General features: G+C 44.4%; 1 protein-coding gene across 2 annotated transcripts in view; it reads left to right on the top strand.

Annotated features, from left to right (window-relative positions):
* MIDEAS (mitotic deacetylase associated SANT domain protein) overlaps positions 1-12817 on the top strand; it is a 144970-nt gene that overhangs the window by 39375 nt on the left and 92778 nt on the right. Inside the window, exon 1 of one of the 2 annotated variants that reach the window (XM_073608872.1) lies at positions 6994-7307. The exons of the other annotated variant lie outside the window; for it this stretch is intronic. The gene's annotated coding sequence lies outside the window, so the exon portion shown is untranslated. Of the gene's footprint in view, positions 1-6993; positions 7308-12817 lie in introns of those variants that run through there. 2 annotated transcript variants of the gene reach the window in all.

Genomic DNA, 12817 nt, shown 5'->3' with positions numbered 1-12817 from the left:
CCCTGTCCCCCAAAAGGTGCCAGATGTGGCAGCGGAGGGGGAAAGGAGGCAGACAAGTGGAGATTCCCCTTTTGGGTGGAGCTCTGCTTTAAAGTGATACTAAACACACACTGTTTCATTTACATTGTTCCTTCTCTTTCTGTATATGGATGATGGCACTGTAATTATTTTAATTAACCACTTGCCGCCTGCCATATAGCAAAATGACGTCGGCAAAGTGATTGTGTTATCCTGACCAGACATCAGGATAACAAGCCCCTGCGTGCCCCCAGGGGCGCGCGTTTTGCGGCGTGTCAGTCTGACACACCGCAATTCCGATCTAGGTAAAGAGTCTCTGACGGAGGCTCTTTACCACGTGATCGGCCGTGTCCAGTCACGGCTGATCACGATGTAAACAGGAAGAGATGGTTATCGGCTTTTCCTCACTCGCGTCTGACAGATGCGAGTAAAGGAGAGCCGATCGGCTGCTCCTCTGACGGTGGTGGTCTGCGCTGACAATCAGCGCAGACCCCCCCCCTGTCAGAGGAACACCCAGGACCACCAGGGATGGCCACCACTGATGACCACCAGGGATGGCATCCCTGGTGGCCATGGGTGGCAATGTGTGCTCACACATGATGCCAATGAGTGCCCACACATGATGCCATCAGTGCCCACCAGCAATACCTGCCAGTGCCTCCTAATCAGTGATGCCAATCAGTGCCCATCCATGCCCAGCTGTGCCCGTCTGTACCGCCTATTAGTGCCCATCTGTGCTGCATATCAGTGCCACCTATCAGTGCCCATCATCAGTGCCACCTTATCCATGCTCATCATTGCCACCTTATCAGTGCCCAGCAGTGCAGCCTCATCAGTGCCCATCAGTGAAGGAGAAAACTTACTTATTTACAACAGAAATTAAGAAATTATTATTTTTTTAATTTTCAGGGTTTTTTTTATTTGTTTAGCAAAAAATAAAAACTGCAGAGGTGGTCAAATACCACCAAAAGAAAGCTCTATTTGTGGGAAGACAATGATAAATCTTATGTTTTTTAGTACAGTGTAGCATGACCGCGCAATTGTCATTTGAACAGCGACACCGATGAAAGCTGAAAATTGGCTTGGGCAGGAAGGGGGGAAGTGCCCGGTATTGAAATGGAGAAAAAAAAAAACTCCTAAGTACCTTTTTCCTAATCGATATACAGCTGTCACATGACCCAGCTCTTTCCCAGCCTGTCTGCAGGGAAACCTAAGCGGGAGGAGCTTCTAGTCCTCTGGTCACATGTTTAAAAAAAAAAAAAGGCTTTGGCTTTAATACAGATTAAAATAATTCAATAAACAGTTTTTATTGTCATACAAATATATATTTGAAATCAAATCTCTATTATTTCTTGTCAATAACCTGGTGTGGGCGGATTTCTGTCAGTCACAGGCTGTGTCAAGCCCCTCCGGCCTGTCTTTGAATAAGGGGGAGATGAAGCCTCCATCAGTCTAAATATCCTGCACCCATTTTATTAAGCTGGTTAGTGGGCATGGAGGAGTAGGGAGGGAGTGGGCTGTCATTTACCACTGTATACACCCACATGTGTGACTCTATAGTCATATTGGCTGCTCAGATGTCATAGGAAAAAAATGTTCAGCATAGAAACTCGCTGAAAACTGAGCATGTGCAGAGTTGGCAACACTGCTCTGCAAAATCCCTAGCTGAATTGAGGACTTGGACAGAAGGTGGAGTTGGAGAACAGCAGGATCACCAGTTTTTTTGCAGAATATAGAAAACGAATATAATAGTGACTGAGTGAACAGCATGTAATATCGCATTTATTGATGGTGTGTTTTTTTTTGTTTTTTTTCTTATGATGTGGGTTTAGTGACACCTTAAAGAAAAAGTTCTGCTGATCCTCCTCTTTCCCCACTTGTATTGGAAACTTTGTGGGTATGATTTCTGACAGGTACCTGATTCTACCTCTGCAGTTTTCCAGTAAAGTTCAGCCCCGCCCACAACCTCCTGGGACACATCACATGTCCGAGGAGGCTGAGGGACCATTCAGAAATCACCGCACATCCCGTGATGTGCAGGAGAGAGCTGGCTGTGAAACAGCAGGAAGTCACTGCTGGCTTCTCACAGTTAAAGGGGTTGTAAACACTCGCTGTTTTTTTTTTTTAATGCAGCAGCGCCCCCGAGCCCCCCTTATACTTACCCGAGCCTGAAATTTGTGCGACGGGAACGAACAAACCAGCTCTGGCCGCTGTCTCGTCTCCTGATTGGCTAGATTGATAGCAGCGCAGCCATTGGCTCCCGTTGCTGTCAATCAAATCCAATAATCCGGGGGGCGGGGCCAAGTCATACATTCGATGGCTATGGACTCCGAATGATGAACTCGGGATCGCATCCGCAAAGTAACCCCCTTGGGAGAGCGCTTCTTCTAGGGGGTTATCTGATGCGTGGAGGAGCCGCCAGGGGGACCCCAGAAGACGAAGTTCGGGGTCACTCTGTGTAAAACGAGCTGCACAGTGGAGGTAAGTATGATTATGTTTGTTTTTTTTAAATAAAAATGAACCCTTGCAATCACTTTAAGATGGCAGCGCCGGAAACACAAAGACCAGGAAAGAACCAGCCCGGGTGGATCCCTAGGCTGGTAAATGTTTATTTTAAAAATCATCAGAGTATTTGTAGCTGGTGACTTTTACTTCTTTATTTTTAAAAAGACCAAAGTTTCTCTTTAAAGTTGAAAACCAAATTAAAATTGTTCCAGAGCCATTAACGTTTGCTATTAGGTCTAACTTTTCAGATATGGCTCCCTAAAAGTCATAAATGCTGACAGTCCTGAAATACTCTTCTTAGGTGTAACAACTTCTGCTCTGGGATCCCACCATGGCTGGTCAGATGACCAAAGGCCTACAAATGTGTTCATGTGATCACTGCTAAAAGGGAGGATCACCCAGTGTTCACAGTCTAAAGTTTGAGCAGCAGGTTTGTGTTCTGGACTGTGGATGTTTGAGCATTGGATAGTTATATACATGCAAACAAACAAAGGGTTCATGGTTCGGAGTGTTTGCTTTAAAGGAATATGGGAAGTGCTTACACTGGTGGTGGTGACGAGCAGTATGGTTTCTTGGCAAGGCTCGGCACGTGTTCTAGACAGGTTAGTAGTGTGAGATAACCCTACCCAGCTCCAAAAAGAGAAGAAAACAATACCGATTCTAAGCCCCCCCACCATACCCAAAATGAAAAAAAAATGTTTGCCTTTAGATAGTCCTTTTTAATTACAAGAAGTGGTCATGGTTAAGGGACTTTTTGGCAGAAAATAGACCACCTCTTTAAAGGAGTTTGAAAGGTTTTAATTTTTTTTTTAATTAACAAACTTGTCATGCTTACCTGCTCTGTGCAATGGTTTTGCACAGAGCAGCTGCAATCCTCCTCTTCTGGGGTCCCTCTCTGGTGCTTCTAGCTCCTCCAGCCTTCTGATTGCCCCCATAGCAAGCCGCTTGCCGTAAAAAAAAAAAAAAAAATTACAACCACTTTAAAGCTCAACTCCAACTAATATTTTTTTTTTTTTTTTGTCCGGTTCATAGGGTTAGCACCTCTGCAAGTTTTCTTGCCGTCTGTTTCCTAAATCAATAAATATCCCTGGCTTTAAGTTTTAGTAAGGCTGAGTTCATTCAGGTGGCTGATCCATGTTTTTATCACCCCTCAAATATCCAACTACAAAAAAAAAAAAAGAAAAGTTGGCCTGTCAGGTTTGTACACCTTGCTGTGGCTGTGTTGGCTCTTGGTGGGGACAAATTTTATTCTGCATGCCACTTTTGGCAGGCAGTTTCGTTTTGCAAAAAGCACCCTTTGACATCAATGAAACTGTGCCATAACGACTTCATATATTGCAATGCAAAATCCCCAATTCTGGAGGCAGCAGTATCAGTTCCTGAACACCTGCATACCGCAGATGTGATACAATCGAAAAGATTAGGTTGCACTGAGTAAATAGATACCCAACATGTCAGGCTTTAAATTTGTGCATGCCTGTAGAATGACATCAAACTTTGATGCCCTATAGTATAGTTTACATAGGTGATGCTTTAAAAGCCCCTACAGATATTCGGTTTAGAGCTCACCATGAATATTGTCTCTAGAATTATTGCTGTCACTTCAGCTTGCATGGCAATATGTAAGGTGTATCACAATAAACTTTTTTTGTATGTAGGCGCCCCTGAGGTTTGCATTTACATTCACGTGTGTGTGTGCACGTAGGGACGGAGAGGGTTCAAAATTCTTTTGTGCTTCTGTATAACTATTGTATTACTTTTTTAGTTAAAAAAAAAAAAAAAAAAAAAAAAAAAAACTTTATTTATATCGCATAGCGGGAAAAAGTCCCCTATGTGATTTATTTTTAAAGTGTTACTAAACCCACAACAATATAATTAGTCTATATATGCAGTAAAGCATGCTTGTTATACATACTGTGGGACCTAAGGGGTTAATCTTCTGCTTTGTGTAAAAAAAAAAAAAAAAAAAAGCTGTTTGATCCTGACTTCTCTGATCCTCTCCTTCTTCCACAGTTCCCAATCCATCTCCTGATAGTACAGAGCCTTGGGGGCACTCTGCACATGCTCAGTTTGGTGTGTATTGCTAACGATTTTTTTTTTTGTTTGTTTTTTTTTGTTTTTTGGGAGGGTGTGTGATCAGCACAGGGCCAATCAGTGCTGCCCAGACAGAGGGTCAGGGGTTGTGCAGTCCCATAAGACAGAGAATGAAAACTCCTCCTGCAACCTTTACCGGTGCTCGGCTGCACACTGATAGAAATTACAAGACTGCTATATACTGCTGATGAGAAAAGGTATTTAGCAGTTTATATTTACTAAAATAATTACATTTCCATGTTTTGTGTACTGTGGGAGACCAGATATAGTGAATGCAGGGTCCTGGGTTTAGTAACACTTTAAAGTGACACTAAAGGTTCTTTTTAAAAAAATAAAAAATAACATATCGTACTTACCTCCACTGTGCAGCTCGTTTTACACAGAGTGGCCCCGAACCTCGTCTTCTAGGGTCCCCCTGGCGGCTCTCGCGGCTCCTCCCCGCATCAGATAACCCCCTAGAAGAAGCGCTCTCCCAAGGGGGTTACTTTGCGGACACGATCCCGAGTTCATCATTCGGAGTCCATAGCCGTCGAATGTATGACTTGGCCCCGCCCCCCGGATTATTGGATTTGATTGACAGCAACGGGAACCAATGGCTGCGCTGCTATCAGTCTAGCCAATCAGGAGACGAGACAGCGGCCAGAGCTGGTTTGTTCGTTCCCGTCGCACAAATTTCGGGCTCGGGTAAGTATAAGGGGGGCTCGGGGGTGCTGCTGCATTAAAAAAAAAAAAAACAGCGAGTGTTTACAACCCCTTTAACTGTGAGAAGCCAGCAGTGACTTCCTGCTGTTTCACAGCCAGCTCTCTCCTGCACATCACGGGATGTGCAGTGATTTCTGAATGGTCCCTCAGCCTCCTCGGACATGTGATGTGTCCCAGGAGGTTGTGGGCGGGGCTAAACTTTACTGGAACACTGCAGAGGTAGAATCACGTCAAATGCAGGACTTGACACACCCCCCCCACACCCCCCGACGGCCGCGTCATTGGATTTGATTGACAGCAGTGGGAGCCAATGGCTGCGCTGCTATCAATCTATCCAATCAACAGCCGAGAAGCCCCTAGCAGAGAGATGGCACGTCCCCGTGGGACAAGTTTGAGGGTTCAGGTAAGTAAAACGGGGGGCTGGGGGGCCGGTCACTGACAGGTGTTTTTTCACCTTAATGCATAGGATGCATTAAAGGGGTTGTAAAGTTATTATTTTTTTTTTTTTTTTAAATAACAAACATGTTATACTTACCTTCACTGTGCAGCTCGTTCTGCACAGAGTGGCCCCGAACCTGGTCTTCTGGGGTCCCTCGGCGGCTGTTTCAGCTCCTCCCCGCAAGCATTTACCACCTTCATGCGAGCTCCCTCGCACGGTGGTGAGTGCTTGCGGGCGCGCTCCCGTGATACAGCCGGCGGCTATAGCCGCTCGCTGTATCACTCGGCCCCGCCCCCCGGCGCGCCGCGTCATCGGATGTGATTGACAGCAGCGCGAGCCAATGGCTGCACTGCTTTCAATCCATCCACTGCAGCCAATCAGCGACCAGGCTGAGCTGCAATGAAGCTGACGAGGACGAGGAGCGAAGATTCGAGGCGTCAGGTAAGTAAAATGGGGGGCCTGGGGGCGGCGGTACTGTCAAAAGTTTTTTCACCTTAATGCATAGAATGCATTAAGGTGAAAAAATTTTTACCTTTACAACCCCTTTAAGGTGAAAAAACACGAACCTTTACAACCCCTTTAAGATCGGTTCTCTTTAATAAGACATCAGGGGTATTTTAAACCCCTGATGTCTCACTTGGCTTCCATTGAAGCTAATGGAGCGCAAATCGCACTCTAGTTGCTTCCTCCCTGACCGCCAGGGAAAGAGTCATCAGAAATGGAAGTGATGTTTTACATGTTGTCTCCTGGTTAATTCTAGCTATGGGAGATCAGCAGATAGATGTTTGCTGGACTCCCCCCACCCGGTGGCACTTGGCATGCAGGTCCTGGGCCCTTAGGTGGCAAAGAGGAGCCTGGAAGCATGATTTCCACTGGATTGTTTTCATTACAAAACTGACAGTAATCTTGTGGAATGTACACCACTCCAGTGGCATTAGAAGGGTTAAAGCAGAGACCTCTAAACAGAGAAAGTGATCTGGGATACAAAAAAAAGTTGTTTTTCTCCCGAAGAGCTACTTGTGGGTTTAGATTGGGTAAGAGTGGGGGTGCCAGTGTGAATGAGGCCTTGAAGGGCGATGCAGGAGGTATAGAGCAGGAATTGTGGATACAAAGTGATGACAGGACGCGCAGTGAAGGGATGTTTGCATGGTGGCTCTGTAATCTCCTTAGAGTGGAGAGAGGGAGGGTTCCCAGCATGTTGTGTAATTGTACAGCTCAGTGGCTCCCTCCCTCTCGCACTCTCACTGCTGGGGATTTTGTGTGTGTTTTGTTGTTGCTGCAAGCAGTGAGCTCAGCTGATGAGTCAGAGCCATGCAGTCATTCCACTCTGCACCCAGCTTCTGCCTTCGCATAGCAAGACTCGGGAGGACACAGTCGCCTTGTAGCTGGAGCCGCTTGTTCCTGGGATCTGGGGCGGACTCCGTGTTCCTGGACTGAGTCTGGAAGGGGAGTCCGGGGTAGTCCAGTTTCTGCACCTCCTTGGCTTGTTGTCACTTCCTCATTTTGTGGATATGCTCAGCTCAGCGGTGGCTCTGTTTGCTGGAACTTGGTGAGTTCTGCATACAATACAACTTTTCATTGGCTGCACACTGTATACTTTATGGCTCCTGAGATCGTTCCAAAAACAGCGTGCATGAGACCCCCATAAAAATAAGATGTTATTGTATTTTTAGTCTCGGTTTAGGTTGACGCAACACTTCTTAAACAGCTAGCCTTTAACTTTCAATTTATGCAACTGCCAAAAAAACTGCAGAGCTTCCTTTCTAATTAGGTGCTGATATGACCGTAGTTCTGTCCTGGTGGTGACGGCAATAAGTGGGTCATAAAGGAGCTTTTGTCTTGTGGTTTCCAGTCTCTATGTCCCCATACTGTACCTTGCAGTGGGTTCTGTCTGCTGGATTGGTAGCATTGACTTTGTGCTCCCTCCTGCTGCCCTTCCCAGCACGAGGGGTCCTTGCACGCCTCGCCATAAATTAGGGAGTGCTGGGGCTGGTTGTACAGTCCTAACCGCTGGGCTGTGTACCACAAGGGTGGTGTCATGTTTTACTGCTATCCAGTGTACTTTAGTTCTTCTTGCTAAGACAGGTTTAAAGATTACATTGCTCTTTTGTTGGTTGACCTATATACTGCCTTGCAGCGTTCCATAGGAGCCTGCTATTAACTGCGGTTGTAAAGCTGCTTGTGAAATTCAATCTAGTTCATTTGGAAAAAAAAAATCAATTCTTTGTCCTCCTCCGTTTTGCATTTTCAAATTAAATTTGACGGCTTTTTACAGACGACTAGCAGTATCAATTCCTAACCGAATTACAGTTCTATGCCCCTATCGTACAACAGTCATGGTGAGGACCCTACAACACGCGATGAACATACGCATTGGGGGAGATTTACTAAAACTGGTGCACACAGAATCTGGTGCAGCTGTACTCAATAACCAATCTGCTTCTAACTTAGGCTTTGAGAATAAATTGGATGACTTTTCATGCAATTTGACAGATCAAAGTCGCACGACAAGTCGCACCCTATTTCTGGACTGTTCCTATCGGTGCAACTCCGTCTTGCACCGATCTTGAAAAGGTTCCTGCACAATTTTTGGCAATTTTTTTGTGCGACTTGCATTGACATCTGTGCATGAAGTCGCACAGATGTCAGCAAGCCGCACTCGAAATTGCACTGACTGGCAGCTTTGAAATTGCACTGAAGTGGTGCTATTTCAAAGCTGCATTTGGTGTGAACCGGGCTGAAACCTAGAAGCTGATTGGTTACTATGCACAGCTGTACCAGTTTTAGTAAATCTCACCCATTGTGACTTTGCGTCAATCATGGCATGGTTTTCGAGGCAGCAGTGAAACTCAAATATATATATATATATATATATATATATATATATATATATATATATATATATATATATATATATATATTATATTATATTTTTTTCGTATTATTTATTTGTGGGTGATAAAATGCCAAGGCATATTACACTTCTACAGGCTGCGTACTGCATTAAAGTAATTGCAACCTCTGACTTCCTGTTTGACTTTTTGAACCCTTTGCGTTTGTTCAAGTGCATGGGCTGAAGGCAGGGCTTATGGGAAGCTCTATTTAAAAAGCTAATGCACGTTGACTTTTTTTTTTTTTTTGTTTTTTGTAGTAAGTTTATTTTAACTTTTTTTTTTTTTTAAAGGCATGTTTTGCATAACACAGTTTACTAATTTCTGATATTCTGTGAGGTTAATAACTGCCAGCGTTGTGTTATTTTTAGTTATGCGGCTAAAGGGAATCGTTCATAGCGTGCTCTATTTTTATAAATGTCCCCTAGTGTTGAGAGGCCTGTAGCCTTTACTGAATGGCAGTGTTGTAGCTGACGTTCAGCGAGCGTGCAGTCCTGGTTCAGCAGCACCCTTTGCAACCCCTGTAGGTCTGCAACTGTATACACATTTATATGTGTCTGTGCATGTTTTTGTGTTCTGTCGCCGCTTTTTTTTTTTTTTTTTTAATGCGGTAACTTTCATCTTGTTTAGAGTATTGGCTTACATGGGAAATGCTAATCTAGTCATTTTAGTAGCGACAGTGGAGGAGTTGGACATTTGTACACTTACACTCACTATCTTCTGACTCTGCAATTTCCTGTAATATTCAGCAGCACGCTTCCTGTTATGAAAGTAAAGTGGCGTGTTGGTAAATCACTCTATTTCCCTTTTGTAAATACAGTTTTGAACCATGTAATGCACAGTGTACCACAATGAGGGTTCTCTTTTTCTAGGGTGTTGGTGGGTCAGGCTCCCGTACCTTGCTGCTTTGTTATGCTCTGGTTTTTGGAATTGAGTTTGCGCGCATTTCCTTGGAAATCCATCTAATTAAGTGTAGACTTCCATGGAAATGAGCGGAGTGCGGGTGGATAGGGGAGCATGTGTTTCTCTGTACTTGCAGGGATTCTTGGCTGGTAGTTTTGCAGCTGCCCGTTCCAGGAAAATTCTGCTCTAGTCAATTTTCCCGTCTCTCTATAATCTGGTAAAACGTGTCTGGGGAGAGGGGATGAGCTAGGAGCGGCCCTGACAGTTGCTGCTTTTAGGTCACAAAGAGACCAGAACACGAACTAGATGAGCTGTGCGACTGGGAGAAGCCGCTGCACGCTTGTGATCATCCACAGGTCTCTGGAACAACATGCTGGGGTTACGCAAGTGAGATTTCTTTTGCAAATATAGGTTTCGGTATTGTGCGGAAAAAAAAATAACAAATTTTGCAAAATGTGCAAGCCTTAAAAGGAACGAGTTTTAATACCATCTCTACTAATGTGCATATTTGTAGTCAACAAACTGCCACAAGGCAGAATATCAAAGTGAAACTTCATTCATCCCTGTTCAATGTTCTTTTCTTTCCCCTCTTACCACATCTGCTGGGTAGTCCTCAAAAAAAAAAATAAAAATTTAATGCCCAGCAAATCCAGCTTTGACTGGTGTAATCCTGCCACTCCATGCCAGGTCCTTTGTCACAATTCTTTTTTTTTTTTTTACATCGAGGGGCTGGCTGTCTCTTCCTGGTCCTTGCTGCTGGCCCCTTGATAATGTGCCATGGTACATGCACTGTGTGGTATAGATTGTCCCGAAGCCTCCTGAGATGCATGACATCAGTGTCCCAGGAGGCTGCAGTGAGTAGGGGGATACGTAATTTTTGCGTATATAAGTGAGAATGGCGGGACTGGGCAAAAATGACAAGGGTATTAAAAAAAAAAAAAAAAAATGTATCAATGATTACCTGAAAGGAAGTGGAAGGGAGTATTATTATGATGGAAGAGTCCACCTTAAGCAGTGTTCACATGGCAGGTGTGTGCAAAAGGGTGTCTAGTTCCTGAGTTATTTGGTGGCCATTCTGGTTGCACCATGGACTCTATCCTGGTGGGGGAGCATTTGAAATCAATGTCCAGGGGAGGCCTGATCTTCTGCAGCATTATGCCTGGTGCAAAATAAAGCCTGGCAAGGTGACCACTGCATTCTGAACGAGCTGGTGGTTGGGAGACACCCAATTTTAGCAACTTGAGCAAAGCCATAGTACAACTATTTATCACATTGTACTTTTCATGCCAAAGAGAGTGTTGTACATAGGTGCCCCAAACCACCACAGGTGAATACTTTTGGCTTTGCTGATTGGCAGCACAGCTCATGCAGGAGCAGAACATAAGTGTTTGTGCACAGTGGATCCCAGACTTCTTTTCTGTTTCGTGTCTGCTCAGCAATACTATGTAGGTTTAGTTGTAGCAAACGGGGAAAAAAGTTTAATAGAAAGAGGTAGTGCCCTCCAAGGAGCTTGCAATCTAAGGTCCATATCTTGGATTGAAAGGAGTCAATTAACCTACCAGCATGTCTTTAGGGTACCTGGAGGAAACCTACACAAATTTAGGAAGAACATGCAAATTCCATACAGACAGTGTCCTGATTGTAATTCGTACCAGGGACCAAATTTGCATTGGACAGTAAAGTTTCTTGAATATCCTATGTAATACTTAATTTGTGCAACGTCAGAAGTGATACATTTTTTTTTTTTATACAAGTTTTTTTTTTTTTGTTTTTCTAAATACAAAAATATGCAGCACCAGTAAATAAATTTCTGTGTATATAAAGTGCAGAAAAAAATCTTCTTTTAATGTTCCCTTCTCTGTGGAGTAAAGAGAGATTGTATTTCATCCTGCATGCTCAAATCGAATTCAGACGAAATAGGAACAGAATCTCAGCGGGTCCCAGTAGCACAATGTTTTCATTGCTCAATGCTTCTCCATTAGAAATCAGCTGATTTATCTCCCACATGATATCCATCTAGTATGGCTATTGGAGTTACTGTCAGTTGTGCAAGGTTTGTTTTATATTTTGTATGAACGCTCATGTAACACTGTGCTTGCAAAGGTTATACATACTTCCTATTGTCATTATCTGAGTGTCTTATCTTGGCCGGATTAACATTTTCTGCATGGTTGCAGAGCAAAACAGCTGTGCAGAGCACTATGTCTGGTATTGTGCAGGCAAAAGCTGCTTTGCCATGCAGTCTGTGAATCCATTCCCTGTACTGTGCGGATTTGGAGCAGTGTGCAGCACAAAGTACAATACTGTGGTGCTATTGTTTGAGAGAGCCGCTTTGTACTCATCATGTGCTGGCCTAATTCACTGCTTTTCAACCACCAGGCTGTCCTGTGTGAAAAGCAGAGGGCACTTCTCTGGGAGAAAACTTTTTTGCACGCCTTTACAACTGTTGTGCGTTTTATTGCAATATTGCATTCTGTATATTTACTGTATGTATTGATGCAAATCAAAGTACCGTATTTATTGGCGTATAACACGCGCCGGCATATAACACGCACCCCAAGTTTAGGCGGGAATTTTAAGGAAAAAAAACTTACATTTAAATGCCCATCAATGCAGCCTTATCAGTGTCCATCTGCATGCTTGTCCATTGTCGTTTTCAGCCTTGTCAGTGTCGTTTTCAGCCTTGCCAGTGTCATTTGCAGCCTTGCCAGTGTCATTTGCAGCCTTGCCAGTGTCATTTGCAGCCTTGCCAGTGTCATTTGCAGCCTTGCCAGTGTCATTGCCAGTGTCATTTGCAGCCTTATCAGTGTCCATCTGCAGCCTTATCAGTGTCCATCTGCAGCCTTGCAGCCTTATCGGTGTCCATCTGCAGCCTTGCAGCCTTATCGGTGTCCATCTGCAGCCTTGCAGCCTTGCAGCCTTATCAGTGTCCATCTGCAGCCTTATCAGTGTCCATCTGCAGCCTTATCAGTGTCCATCTGCAGCCTTATCAGTGTCCATCTGCAGCCTTATCAGTGTCCATCTGCAGCCTTATCAGTGTCCATCTGCAGCCTTATCAGTGTCCATCTGCAGCCTTATCAGTGTCCATCTGCAGCCTTATCAGTGTCCATCTGCAGCCTTATCAGTGTCCATCTGCAGCCTTATCAGTGTCCATCTGCAGCCTTGCAGCCTTGTCAGTGTCCATCTTCATGCAGCCTTGTCAGTGTCCATCTTCATGCAGCCTTGTCAGTGACACTTGCAGCCTTGCCCAGTTAAACTGCAGTGA

The sequence above is a fragment of the Aquarana catesbeiana genome, linkage group LG13 (assembly GCF_042186555.1).
Source record: "Aquarana catesbeiana isolate 2022-GZ linkage group LG13, ASM4218655v1, whole genome shotgun sequence".
NCBI lineage: Eukaryota > Metazoa > Chordata > Amphibia > Anura > Ranidae > Aquarana > Aquarana catesbeiana.
This window is presented reverse-complemented; position numbering and strand designations above follow the sequence as displayed.